Genomic DNA, 15385 nt, shown 5'->3' with positions numbered 1-15385 from the left:
ACAAATATTAAGATACTAATATTGTGTGTCCATCTTTAGGTCATCCACTAGAAAGGATAGTATTTTAATGCAGGAAATAAACAACATGGACAGTCAAGCTGGAGAGCCTTCAAGCCGAGAAACTCGACTTGAGAAAGAAATTCTGAAATTAAAAAAGAAAATGAAAATCTAAGAGCACTTAATATATCTCTGCAACAAGGTTTTTTTTCTTCATATATCTGTATTTCTGTCTATCCATCTATATATCAATTTATCTGTCAGTGTGGTAGTCTGTAAGTAATCTTTTTCTTTTCTTTTTTTTAAAGAAATTCTTCCAATGCTCAAGTCCATGAAACAGGACACTCTTACTGTTAATCAACAACCACAAAATAGTTCAAGCCAGAAGAATCCCCCTGAAAAGGTGAATAAAAATATATTTGTTTGTTTATATAGCCTATATTCACGTAAAGTGTTGTGCAGAAGTCGTAGAAGCCATGTTAATTTCTTCATGTATCATTTAACTTTTGTAACTTAATACAAACTTGATTACCCCCTTGTCTATAAAACAGCTGGCACACTAAAGCAAAATATATCACTTTTTTGTAGAAGAATCTAACAAGCCTCACACTTTTGCACAGTATGTAGTCAACGTTACATGCTTTTAGATATAGTGCCCCTAACTTTTTTCTTGACAGACACATGTGCTAGGAATTAGTCCAACTGTCCTGACAAGTTGTGGACGGGGTGGCACATCATCTTCTGCCATGGTAAAAGATCTGGCGGTGGCAGTGTTTGGGAGAGACACGTTGGCCACACATGGGCTGTCTGGAAGAGCTGGCAATGCTAACAAAGACGCTATAGCAAAGCCAGCTCTTGACCAGGACAAAGTTGTGCAGATCCTAGGTAAGTAAAATGTCCTTCTTTTTTTCTTTACGCAAACATAATGTTGCAGTTACAGTGCAAAATTGTAATCATATGCTATCACATATGATAAGTAGAATTGCATTTACAGACACAGTACAGAAAAAATTTCCGGATGTTCCAAAAAAGTTCATCAGGGCAGCACTAAGAGAGAAGTTGAATGATGAGCACAAGTTACGAGTAAGGTAATCATTTGTCATACACACCACACACACACACACACACACACACACACACACACACACACACACACATACACACTCATGCTCTCTCTCACACACACACACACACGCGCTCATGCTCTCTCTCACACACGCGCACACACACGCTCATGCTCTCTCACACACACGCACACACACGCTCATGCTCTCTCTCACACACGCACACACACGCTCATGCTCTCTCACACACACATACACATGCTCTCTCACACACACATACACATGCTCTCTCTCACACACATACACATGCTCTCTCTCACACACAATCACACACACACACACACACTTTTTTTTAACTCTTTTCCCCCCTTTTTTTCAGGAAAACAGTGTAGAGGCTTCATTTGACTGATAGAGCAACATTTGGCTGCATGCATGTGAATTGGACTCCGCTTCTCTCTGCTCTGCAGTTTCAATAAATAAAATAAAATAAATAATTTGTAATAATACATTGTTTGTTGTGAAGTTATTTCCCCAGCATGAATCCAGCAGAAGACAACTTGCAAAGTCCTGCATAATTGCATATATATCCTGCACAACAGTCCTACAGGAAGTTTGAAAATTATATTTTAAAACCCTGCAGGGATATAATTCCTGCAGGATATAATTCCTGCATGTTTTCCTTCATAAAATTCCTGCAGGTATTCCTACAGGAAAATGAGCTGAAAATCCTGTAGGAAATCTGCATAATATTCCTGCAGGATTCCTGTAGGTTATTTTTGTAAGGGGATCTGGGGGCCACCATTATACTAGCCCTGCCATAGATCATTTATTGTAGCCTATTCCTTTTTATTTTTATTTATTGCAGTCTCGACCCATTCGCAGCAGACCATTGCGGTGAGCTTACCCAAGACGTCAGATTTCAACGCTACAGGCTCCGGTTCAGAGATATATAGAAGTCTATCGGACTACCCTGCACGTTATGTTTGCTCTCCTGATCACAACAGAAGTGGCGTAGATAGTGGCGTGTGCAAAACTGTCCCAATTCTGCTTTTCACAGCTCGGGCCCTTACGCACTTACTCCGCTAAGTGCACTTTCAACAAGTGTCCACTTCGAGGAAGGCCTTAGGGCATAGTGTGCATATTGGGACAGGGCCTTCCTGTTTTCGGTCGAAGTCCACAGTAGTCGATTGTCGAAGTTAATGCGCGCGATCATTGGTAACTAAGCAATTCAAGAGAACGCGCCCCATTTAAGTCAACAGGGAGCAACAGAGTTCTCAACAGAAAATACCACTCTAATCACCCTTTTGCTAATGAAAAAATAATAATCTATAAACAAAGTCAGTAACAGCTAAAATAATTTTAGCTCAAATTTATTTATTTGCTAAAATAAAACATTTACTTACTTTCACATGTTTCATTAAGTCCTCGGCAGTTGCATGACCCATGAACTGGGATCCCAGGTATCTTGACTGCACCTGCCCGCCCTCCCAAAAGCGTGCGTGCAGGTCCAGCTGTTTCGCTTTTGGTGGTGCGATTAAGACTTTCGTCGAACATCAGCACGAACGGTCCCGTGATTTTGGAAATTTGTCATCATCCGCTATTCCAAAGCGCTAATGGCTGATGGCTGTCGTTTGCTGGAGACCCTTCACAGCAGTTAGATGTTTTTCACTTTTTGAATGAGACTCCAGCGCCGTGACACCCAACATTCCCAATTTAATAGCTTTCTTGCATAAGCAGTAGGCTTCAAATGCGTTATTTGCAACTGGCTTTAACCAAGCACGAAATTCAGATTTTTCAAGCCAAGTATCGCTAAACTTGCACTTCCTCATAGCTGAATAAAATCCGTTTAACGTCTTTCTGTGGTTATCCGAGAGACTCGCGCCAATAACACTAAAGCTCAAAGCTGATTGGCTGTTGCATGTTGGTCTATTTTGTAGTCATAATACAGCTGAATTATATTTGGACTAGCTGAAATAAGAAACTACAACACCACGGAATTAAAAAAAAAACATTCCAAAGCGCTAGTGGAGCATTTAAATGAGATTTACATGGACGTAGGAAAATTAAGACCTGTTAAAAATTATTTAAGACCTAGAACACAATACTTCAGCAAATTTAAGACTTTTTAAGGCCTTAAATTGTGATTTTGAAATTTTAGACTTTTTAAGACCCTGCTGAAACCCTGTTCTGAGTAACATCACCAAAGCAATGACGCTCACGACTCCCGTTGAAGTATCCAGCATCTCTAAGGTCTCCAAATAACTCCATCCAGAACTGAGACCTATATACATTTTTAAGAGTCCTCAAGCTGATGTTTACACCGTGTACAGCGTCACGAGTGGCCCTCGTTAAAATATTGAACGCTAATGATGCAGTAGGTCTTGTTTTTCCGTCTGGTCCGCGTCTTTTAAAAACTCCAAACACCGTTCTCAACAGTCAACACGTACAAGTGTTCTTCTTACGTTAAAACAACGAGAATACAGAAAATGTGCTTAGACCTCCACCTAGTGGTTATATTATAGAATTAAAGGAGAAATTACATATGAGACAGCTTTATAACTGAAATGGCTTTAACTGAAATAGACAAGTTTAATATAACTATTCTGATAAGTGTATATTTCCAACATCATGTTTGTGTTATCCGTTTCTGTAAGTTTTTGTGACGTGTTTCAGAAAGATAATCGCTTAGACAGAGTAATAGTTTATTTTCATCTTAACCGGACATCACAGTTGATCACTGCAATAATTCATAATTCAATATATTGATACCGATTTCTTTATCAACTGTTTGTTCAATTGAGACATAAGGGGTGATTTCAAAGCATTTTGAAAGTGACACACTTCCTTCTGCCAGTTGGTGGCGCTATAACTTTGACTCACAATAGTCACATCCACGCGACCGGCCTCTTCCAGTGAAGAAACTGCTGAAGTTTCATCGAGATCAAGTAATGTATGCAGAAGTTATAACACACTTCCTTGCTGTTTAAGCTGCATTTATGTGCTTTTTTGAGCTTCAAAGTTCTTGTGCAATGTGTTCCACATTCAAACCAAAATATCTGACTCTAGGTCAAAGTATGAAACCAATACCCCACTTTTGTCTGAAGGTGGCGCTACTGAGCCCCTGCACCAGGCATCAAAAAGAAAATTCAAGTTTGAAGAGCTGCCACGACAACAGTATTTAAGATATCAATAATCCTTTCACACGTCTACATCTGCCGGTGTTTACATTATACACATAAAGTTTGAAGTAAATCGTGTAACAATAAGTGGGTGATTTTAAAGCATTTTGAAAGTGACACACTTCCTTCTGCCAGTTGGTGGCGCTATAACTTTGACTCACAATAGTCACATCCATGCGATCGGCCTCTTACAGCTGAACACACCGCTGAAGTTTCATCGAGATCAATTAATGTATGCAGAAGTTATAACACTCTGACTGTTTCTCGTTTCTCGCCATCATTTCGTTTCCTCGCCACGGCCAAACCGTTAGAGATAGCAAAAATCTGCCGGCAATTTTTCATGCTCAATGTCTTGACATCATGCTGACCGAGTTTGGTGGCGATTGGTGGAATTGTCTGGGAGGAGTATTCCAAATTCCATAGCGTGCGTTTTCAAACAACCCTAAATAGACGGTTTCCTGTTGGTCTGGGGTAAAAAGTAAAAGTATGAAGGATATATGAAACGATGAGATCTATATGTGTACCGAGTTTCATATTATTACATGCAAGCGTGTTTGAGTTATAGACCAAGTTTTCGGACCCTGTTCCAGGGGCGCTGTCGAGCCCCCTGCCACGCCCGGGTACCAGCTTCAGCCCGGCCCTAATGACCGCAGGTTCTGACCCGTGTGCAAACTTTCAAGAGTTTTTGAGCATGTTAAGAGCCCCAAAAGTGCCCCGTAAGTCGTAAAAAAAAAAATAATAATAATAATCCTAACGAAAACAATAGGGTCCTACGCACTTTGTGCTTGGGCCCTAATAATAATAATAATCCTAACGAAAACAATAGGGTCCTACGTACTTTGTGCTTGGGCCCTAATAATAATAATAATCCTAACGAAAACAATAGGGTCCTACGCACTTTGTGCTTGGGCCCTAATAATCCTAACGAAAACAATAGGGCCTTGCCTTTTCAAGGCTTGGGCCCTAATAATAATCCTAACGAAAACAATAGGGCCTTGCCTTTTCAAGGCTTGGGCCCTAATAAACAACACAATTTACATATCAAATGTACACATACTTACACAACACAATAATATACAATGTACAGTATACAATACACACAATATAGAATACACAATATACAATAAGTGGGAGTATATGAAAATATATAAGTAGTTGAATTGAGGAGAATATGTTGACAGTCCAGTGTGAGATTATAGATTAATAAAGTGCAATGCTAATTATTGATCCTGATAGATCAAGTGTTCAACAGTCTGACTGCTTGGGGGAAGAAGCTGTCATGTAGTCGGCTGGTGCGGGTCCTGATGCTGCGATACCGCCTGCCTGATGGTAGCAGTGAGAACAGACCATGACTCGGGTGGCTGGAGTCTCTGATGATCCTCCGAGCTTTTTTCACACACCGCCTTGTGTATATGTCCTGGAGGGAGGGAAGCTCACCTCCAATGATGTTTCTGGCAGTTCGCACCACCCTTTGCAGGGCTTTGCAGTTGTGGCCGCCACCTCTTGGTGTTTCGGGTTGCAGAGGCTTCCGTCAAAATTGGGTGTTTTCGAACCCACACTCAAGTCGTCCAGGAGGTCAGCCTGGTACGCCTGTAAAACAGCATAGTGTGCAGAGCAGCACCAGCCTGACCTGCTGCTTGATAAGCCCTTCCCACTAAAGTGGAGGTTGTCCTTTGAGGGGAGAGAGGGCTTCTTAAGTGACAATGCCGAGCCCGGCGAGAGATAGCCCGCAAGCGTCTCTTCGACCGGTGGCATCACTGAATACCCCCTTGCCTTAGCACCCACGATAGTCGAATATAATGACGTCGAGGGTATGTGAACACGGGAAGAAAATATATATATAGGCTATATATATATATATATTTTTTTTTTTTGTTTGTTTGTTTTTTAGGGGTTCTCCATGAGCGAAAAAGCTCTTCATGGAGGTAATCAAAGAAGGGAAGGGACCCATGAGGCGTTCCCTTTCTTAGACTGGAAGATAAAATCTATCCCCTAATTTGGAGGGTTTGGGGGTCTCCTTTTCGCGTGGCCAGTCCAATCTGGCAACCGCACGAGTAACAACATCAAGCAATTCCTCCGTAGATTTTTTTATCGCGGACGGAAGCTCGGAGGCGGGAAGAGAATCGCGATCCTCCTCATGATCCGAAGAAGCATCGGAACGCGCTACGTGATCTTGTGAAGGACCAGCTGGGTTTGGGGAGAGAGTGAGAGAAAGGGATCAACTCTTGCTCCTCAGCCAAATCCATGCAAGAGCCCCACGAACGATCTTTTTTTTTCGTGAGTGCTGACTCCCGGAAGCAAGCGAGGAGAGCACGACGCACTCTGCCTGTTAAAGCAAATCGCAGTGCTCGCACCCGCCCTGCTGCAACGCGAGAGCAGCGTGCTCTTACTCCCAAACAAACAGAGCAAAAACTTATGCAGTGTTTGCGGCTTTCAGTCATTCTCTCTTTTTTTCTTTTATTTTTTTTAGAAATATATATATATATATTATATTTTCTAAACAGAAGAGAAAAGAGAACAACGTTCACTGTACACTGCCTAACTGATTGTAACTCCTAACAGAGGAAAGAAAGTTTTGACAGGGTTTGTAAAACACACGGACACAGAATCGTTCTGAAAAAAGAGTTTCTGACGACACCTGGTGACGTATCCATTTATAGCCTGGCCACAGGTGCATCTAATGATTACATCAACCGAGGCTATAAATTCCGGTCAATGTTCATTGACGTGTTACACACATTATTCAGCTCGGTCACAACTAGGGTTGTTCCCCGTAGCGCTTAGCAGCGCAGCATCATAGTGAAGCTTTTTGTAAAGGGAACAACAACAACTGGAAAACATCATTCATTATAATTAACTAGATTTTTATTTCATTAAACATTTTGAATGTACTTTGCTACAATGGCTTATAGGATGAATTTAAAATTATGATTTAAAAATAAATTTTACGTAATTTAAGCAACTATTTTCAGAATGGGGCCCCGGGTTGGTCGGTTGCTCGAGGCCTCAGAAATCGTAATCCCGCCCCTGCTTGTAATGTCCCGTTATGTCGTGTTTTGTGTTCTGAATGATCAAATAAAACACACGTCCTCACTGCAGCTTCAGGATTTCTCAGTTCATTAAAAATGAAAATTGTGTCATAATTCACTCACCCTCATGCAAAAGACACAAAAGCAGATGTTTTAATGAATATGGTGAGTGGTCTTGTTAATACAATGGCAGTGGAGAGTGACTCACTTTAAAACTTAAAATAAAAGTATAAATGTGTAATTTTTCACTGTAAATCTTGACGTCTGTTGTGCATTCATGAGTGCTGTGAGAGATGTTTGTTCACAGCGGCTCGAGTGTTTATGTGAGAACTTATGTTGATGTTAGTGACATTGCAAGTTCTCATGTGACATATAATATATAAGACACATCATTAAATGTGTTTTATTGCACTGGATGTTGAAATTAGGTTTCAGATTAATAAAAAAACACATGAACTAAACTCTGTTTAATTGCTGTTTTAGTGTCATTCATGGAGAATCTCCTGAACCCAGCTGTGTGTCCATGAAGAGTGACGGGTCAATGAATCATCCATATAACTTCAGTTCAGGAGAGTCTTTGATCAACTACAGAAACAAACAGGATGAATCAGAGTCAACTGCTGGGAAAGTGCCATTGGACTCCATTTTTGAGGTGTGTGTGTGTGCGTGTGTGTGAGAGAGAGAGTGAGTGAGAGAGAGCTGTTTTTTTTTAGCTTCACCCTAATCTTAATACACACACACACACACACACACACACACACACACACACACACACACACACGTAGTGTTTCGATGTTTTATGGGGACTTTCCATAGACATAATTGTTTTTATACTGTACAAACTTTATATTCTATCCCCTAAACCTAACCCTACCCCTAAACCTAAACCTCACAGAAAACTCTCTGCATTTTTACATTTTCAAAAAACATAATTTAGTATGATTTATAAGCTGTTTTCCTCATGGGGACCGACAAAATGTCCCCACAAGGTCAAAAATTTCGGGTTTTACTATCCTTATGGGGACATTTGGTCCCCACAAAGTGATAAATACACGCTCACACACACACACACAGACACACTGATGAATTCAAGACAACTAAAGCACAAATAAAATGAGTGGTGATTCTTGTCCACTGATCCTTCAGTTCTTGTCTGTTACTGAATGAAGTTTGTTGTTTGAATGTTCACTGATTTCAGGAACTTGAGCACGAAATCATCTCTCTGATGAAGAAAGAGCTGAAGAGTTTCAAGAGACTACTGATCTCAGATTCCCCAGCATGCTCTGAGAGAGAGGAGGAGGATGATGAAGGTCAGAGCAGAGTCAGAAAGGGGATTCTGAAGATCACACTGCGCGTCCTGAAGAAGATGAAGCAGACAGACCTCGCTAACACACTTCAAACCAGTAAGAGCTCGCACTCACGTCACTATTACATCACGTCACCTTCAGAGGAAACACAGTGTCTGGATTCACTCAATATTAGTGAAAGAAAATAAACTTAATGTCTAATGACCATTAAACATCAACATCAATTATAATTCCCATTTCTTTTCCTCTTTACATCAGAACTGATTTCTGTGCATCAACAAAAACTCAAAACAAAACTAAAAGAGAAATTCCAGAGAATTACTGAAGGAATGTCAAATCAAAGCAGCTCAACACTTGTGAATGAGATCTACACAGAGCTGTACATCACAGAGGGAGGGAGTGCAGAGATCAATAATGAACATGAGGTGAGACAGATTGAGACAGCATCCAGGAGACCAGAGACACAGGAAACACCAATCAAATGCAATGACATCTTTAAAGCCTTACCTGGACAAGACAAAGCCATCAGAACTGTGCTGACTAAAGGAGTTGCTGGAATTGGGAAAACTGTCTCTGTGCTGAAGTTCATTGTGGACTGGACTGAAGGAAAAGCAAATCAGGATGTTCACTTCATATTTCCACTTCCTTTCAGAGAGCTCAATCTGATGAAGCACAAAAATATCAGTCTTATGGATCTTCTTCATCAGTTTTTCACAGATACAAAAGAACTGAGAACAACATTCCTTGATGACTACAAAGTCATTTTCATTTTTGATGGTCTGGATGAGTTTCGACTTCCTCTAGATTTCCAGAACAATGATATTTTGTGTGATGTGACAGAATCAGCCTCAGTGGATGTGCTGCTGACCAACCTCATCAAGGGGAATCTGCTTCCTTCTGCTCTGCTCTGGATCACCTCTCGACCAGCTGCAGCCAATAAGATTCCTCCTGAGTGTGTTGACCAGCTCACAGATGTACGAGGCTTCAATGACCCTCAGAAGGACGAGTATTTCAGGAAGAGAATAAAAGATGAGCATCTGGCCAACAGAATCATCACACACATGAAATCATCAAGAAGCCTGTACATCATGTGTCACATACCAGTCTTCTGTTGGATTTCAGCCACTGTTCTCCAGAGACTGTTGAGTGAAGCAGAGAGTGCAGAGATCCCCAAGACTCTCACTCAAATGTTCACACACTTCCTGATCTTTCAGAGCAAACTGAAGAGCCAGAAGTATGATGGGAAATGTGAGGTGGACCTTCAGCAGGCTAGAGAGAGGATTCTGTCTCTGGGAAAACTGGCTTTTCAACAGCTGGAAAAAGGGAACCTGATCTTCTATGAGGAGGACCTGAGAGAGAGTGGCATTGATGTCAGAGAAGCGTCAGTGTACTCGGGAGTTTGTACCCAAATCTTCAGAGAGGAGTTTGGACTGCACCTGGGGAAGGTGTTCAGCTTTGTGCATCTGAGCATTCAGGAGTTTCTCGCTGCTTTATTCAAGTTTCTGCAAAACAAGTCAAGAATGAGTGATTTCCTGAAGAGTGAAGTGAACAAGGCCTTACAGAGTGAGAACGGACACCTGGACCTTTTCATTCGATTCCTTCTGGGTCTCTCACTGAAGTCCAATCAGACAATCTTACAAGACCTACTGACACAGACAGGAAGCAGCTCTGACAGCAAACAGGAAATAGTTGAGTACATTAAGATGAAGATCAGGAGAATCCCTCTCCAGAGAAATCCATCAATCTGTTCCACTGTCTGAATGAACTCAATGATCATTCTCTAGTGCAGGAAGTACAAACATACGTGAACAGAAGAGATATCAATCGTCTCTCTGGAGTCAGTCTCTCTCCTGCTCAGTGGTCAGCTCTGGTGTTTGTGTTGCTGAACTCAGAAGAGGAGCTCGATCAGTTTAATCTGAGGAAATATGATCCATCACATGAATGTCTTCTGAGGCTGCTGCCGGTGATCAAAGCATCCAGAAAAGCTGAGTGAGTAATTTAGTGTTTTAATCTCACTTTATTGTAATTAAATAGCAGAGGTTAGATTTTAATTTGTATTTTGTTAGATTAAAAACAACCACTTATACTATTTTGATGTTTGTTTGTTTTCATGTGTTATTTTTATGGTTTTACCTTCATTTTAAACAGACATTGTAGCCAAATAGATTCAAAATGTTTAATGCAAAGTAAAAAAAATCTCATAAAATAACATAATCATGTTTTCCACTAAATAAATACAAAACGATACTTTATTAACTCTATACTGATACTTTATCATTTTTATTTATGCTTCCACATACAATAATACACATCAGTCTAATATATAAATCATTATTTACCTGCATATATTTTTACTAAAACATTTCTTGAATGAACATGATGTGCAAAAACCCAGTTAAATATGATACAATACTGAATTATTATTGGGGGACTCAGTCAAGTTTATTATTATAATACTGAATAATTATTACTATTATTTTAAGGGTTTGATTGTTTTATACTTTAGTAATTTATTTGTCATATTGTAGCTTCCTTTATTCCTGCAGTTTATTTTACACAGTTTTTCTGTTTCTGTTTTGATAACCCGTTAATGGATTTTACTAAAAACTATTAAATGATGTTATACTGTAATATATAAAATTGCATTAAGATGTGAATAATATAGTGATCAATATTTATTTAGATTGGTAATGAATTATTAGTTTAGACGGCTTTATGTCAAGTGTTTAACTTTGTTGACTGATTTACTGAGGTGACATTATTGTTAAATTTGAAGATTGTACACAGAGGAAAAGAGAATTTGGTGGTAAATATTGTGTTATCATCTGTAGGTAATGTTTTCATCTAAGTTTAATCTATAGATGTTTAACTTCATGCAGCACTGTGTGATCAGATCCAATCAGAGTTTGACTTGAAGCAGTGCATGTCGGTTAGAAATGTTGTGTGACTTAAGATGGCATCAGTGCCGCGTCACCGTGATGTATGCCATTAAAGAACCACGAGAGCAATTCAAGAACAGCCGGCTGGCACTGCAACGCAGCTTTTCCAGAGTGGTTGCAAGAGCTCTGATGATGTCACAACTTATTAATGATTGGCCAGAATCACAGATGACAATGGTGACGTGTGTTTCATGGGATGCGACACATACTACTTTTACTACTTCAGCTATGTCAGTCTGAGAAAGAATTAAGAGTAGTATGATGGTATGCAATTAACAAGGTGTTTATTATGAAATCTCCAGTTCCAATAAACTCTTGTTAATTCATGTTTTTATAACAGCACATTATTTATCTCATATTATGATATGTTTATCATAATAATATCATGTTTATTCATAAAAAAAAAAATCAAAATTACTAAAAATATGGACTCCTTTATTGGTATCAAAATAATTCATAACTTCTTCTTGAGAAAATAATTCTCAATCAGCTCTCTAGTTCACTAAGCAGGGCACTGGTCAGGGAGTCAGCCATTTTTACAGCTGTCCCAGTTGCACAATCATTCCAGTGCACTGAAACATTCTCTTCCTAAAAATTCTCTAAATGCACCATAAAAACAAGAGAGCAAGTGTTTTACATGGTGACCTGAAAAACAGGGCCACATTGTGAAAGAGAAGCACCTACATTTCCTGCCATTGAAAACAGCTAAACAACTGACTTTATTTTTTGTAAGAAGTTGTTATGTATGATTATGTCACAGTGACATAATTGTTTTGTTTACATTGTTAAAACAGTAAATTATCTAATTAGTGTCTGGATTAGGCTTAAAGAGGCCCTATTATACTTATTGGGACATTACCTGTCCATTAGTGTGTAATATAACTGTTTGTGCATGTAAAAGGTCTGCAACGTTACAAAGCACAAATTCAACGCCAAAGGGAGTTACTCTCTACCACAGAAAACACTGCTCCTGAACTGCCTGAAAGACATGGTTTGCAGTCCAGCCATTACTTCTGTGAAATAGCTACGTCACTATGTGGCACATTTGCCTAATTCCCGCCTCAGGAGTGCGCTTCTCAGGCCTACCATCCATTTAAAAATGTTATCCCCTTGCATACTTCACTCTGTCACATGGACTTGGATGTATGTCACTGCTTACGTTGTTCGAGTGTCCAATACCTTTTGTAAGACATGCAATGGGTTTAACTGGAACAACCTAAACACTTGATTACTTGGAGCGTGTTGCAGGCTGATGTCACTTTGTAGAATTATTTTGTGATTTTTGCACCTGAGAAAAATATTTTTTCGGAGATTGATTTCAGAGGCTTTTGTATAAATCATGTATGTTTAATTTTCTTTTATTAGAATTAATTGTTAGACAGGATTAATCAGGATTTGCACAAATTTAAATGTTAACATAACAATGTATTGTTTTGTATTTATTGTAACATAACACAGTATTACTGTGTGATAAACAGTTTAAGGTAGCTACAAGTATTATGCTGTTAATATATATCTTTACTAAACTGCTTAATTGACCTAACTTCAATTCCATCATACATCAGAGTTGTTTTGGGGAAGTTCAAGTTTGTTTTCGGGACAAAAATTCTTAGACAACAGAATATTTTGGAGGAATTTGGACCCAAGTGCAGGGATGCTATACAAAGAGCTTTTATGAAAAAAACAAAAACAAAATACAAACCAAAAACTCTCACAGTAAAATTAATAGAACCAATTTGAAACTAAGAAAATAAACAAAACACCAACTGGAGAAACAGACTAGGAATGACTGACTAACCAAACTCACAAAATGATCTAACAGACACTAGAAGGTAGAAGGCACAGTATGTAGAGGGAGAGCACATGAGGAACAGGAGATGACAAACAACACAAAAAGGATCAGATGAGGAGGTGAAGCAAGGTGGAATGAGGAGGCAGAGTAAGGAGAGCACATGTCTGACACAAACACAAACAAAGTCATGTGCTCAAAACAAATGCACACATGGACCAAAACAGAGAGAACTCCAGAACAAAACGAGTTGGGCAGTCCAGAATGGGTCTTGACAGTAGAAGAGCTTCAAAACATTTTTGAATTATATGGCCATATATTTTTTCTTTGTACCCAACAGCTGTACTGAGGAGCCTTCACTAAAACATATAGATTAACACACTGTTATCTTGTCATTTCTCTCAGTCTGATGGGCTGCAATCTGACAGAGCAAAGTTGTTCAGCACTGGCCTCAGTTCTCAGCTCAAACTCCTCAAGTCTGAGAGAGCTGGATCTGAGTAATAATGACCTGCAGGATTCAGGAGTGAAGCTGCTCTCTGATGCACTGAAGAGTCCTCACTGTACACTGGAAATACTGAGGTTTGTGTTTGCAGATTCATTAGTACATTGGAATATACAATATGAATATATTGTGGTTCATAGCTGTGGCTACCGTATACCAGTGGTTGACCGATATAGGGTTTTTAATGGCCGATATCGATATCCAGAGAGCAGGGTGGCCAATAGACCGATACAAGGCTGACATATCACACAATTTATTATAGTAACAAACATAAAATTGCTAAAAATATTAATAATAAACTCCTATTTAACACTATATTTATTCAATTTCACACAAAACAAAAAGATAATATTGTATTTTAAATGGTAGATATTAGTGTAATCTAAAATTAGCTAATTCATTATAAATGTAATTTCTAGATTTAGTAATTAATTTGGTTATTTATAATTAATTGTACTGTAGTGGGGCGGCACGGTGGTGCAGTGGTTAGCACTGTCGCCTCACAGCAAGAAGGTCGTGGGTTCAAACCCTGGTTGCCCCGGCCTTTCTGTGTGGAGTTTGCATGTTCTCCCGTGTCTGCGTGGGTTCTCTCCGGTACTCCGGCTTCCTCCCACCATCCAAAAGACATGCAGGCTAGGTTAATTGGTGTCTCCAAAAATTGCCCTAGGTGTGGATGTGGAGGTGAGTGTGAGTGTATGTCTGTCTATGTGTGGCCCCTGCGATAGACTGGCTGACCTGTCCAGGGTGTCCCCGCCTTTCGCCCAATGTTAGCTGGGATAGGCTCCAGCCCCCTGCGACCCTGTACACAGGATAAGCGGTTGACGATGGATGGATGGATGGATGTACTGTAGTGTTTTAAATCACACAAGAGTAGTAGCAGTACTTAAACAGTTAAAAATATTTTACAATATGTTTTCCCTTGTTGTATTTGCCTTACAGTGAGTATTTGTGTATGAAAGTTATTTGTTCAGTGTCCCTTTAATTCGGGGTGCATGTCCCCTGTGGAGGGAAAAAAGGTTGGAAGTGGAACGGCGCTTGCGCGCGAGTCTGGCTCTCTTCTTGAATGTGCACCGCATTTCTGAATGCACCGCGAAGCAACGTGGTGAGTGAACTTTGACTAGATAACAATTTCGTCAAAAGAGACTCAAAAGGCTTCATTCTACGTTGAACAGTAGTCAAATCAGCTAAAATGGACGCCACAGGCGCTTCGTCTTCAGATGATAGGGACGCTGTTGAACGTGACGATTCAGAACAACGTGCAGAGCGCGCGGTTGTGACGAATGAAGCTCGGAAGCAAGTGCAAGTAAAACTCAGTTTATTAACTGTAAAGTTGAAACAAGTAAGTCCAAGGTGATGGTTTAGTGGCACAGGAACTCCAATGGTCAGATGAATCTGGTGAGAGGTGTGGTGAGGAGTGATGAACAAACACGACAAATCCACATAACATGCACACGAACACGAACAGGAACAACGAAGGCACAGGACTGGAGCTTTAGAGGGATCAACACAACCGGACATCACAAAACAACGATCTGACAAAGAGATGAGAAATTGGTGAGTATTTAAGGGTAATGAAATG

At 39.8% G+C, this 15385-nt stretch overlaps 1 protein-coding gene across 5 annotated transcripts in view; it reads left to right on the top strand.

Moving 5' to 3' along the window:
- Positions 1–15385, top strand: part of LOC127650380 (NACHT, LRR and PYD domains-containing protein 3-like) — a 1539373-nt gene that overhangs the window by 319591 nt on the left and 1204397 nt on the right. The gene's annotated exons all lie outside the window — the stretch shown is intronic.

This window comes from Xyrauchen texanus, chromosome 10 (assembly GCF_025860055.1).
Source record: "Xyrauchen texanus isolate HMW12.3.18 chromosome 10, RBS_HiC_50CHRs, whole genome shotgun sequence".
NCBI lineage: Eukaryota > Metazoa > Chordata > Actinopteri > Cypriniformes > Catostomidae > Xyrauchen > Xyrauchen texanus.
Note: the sequence above shows the minus strand (reverse complement) of the source record. Positions and strands in the feature narration are given on the sequence as shown.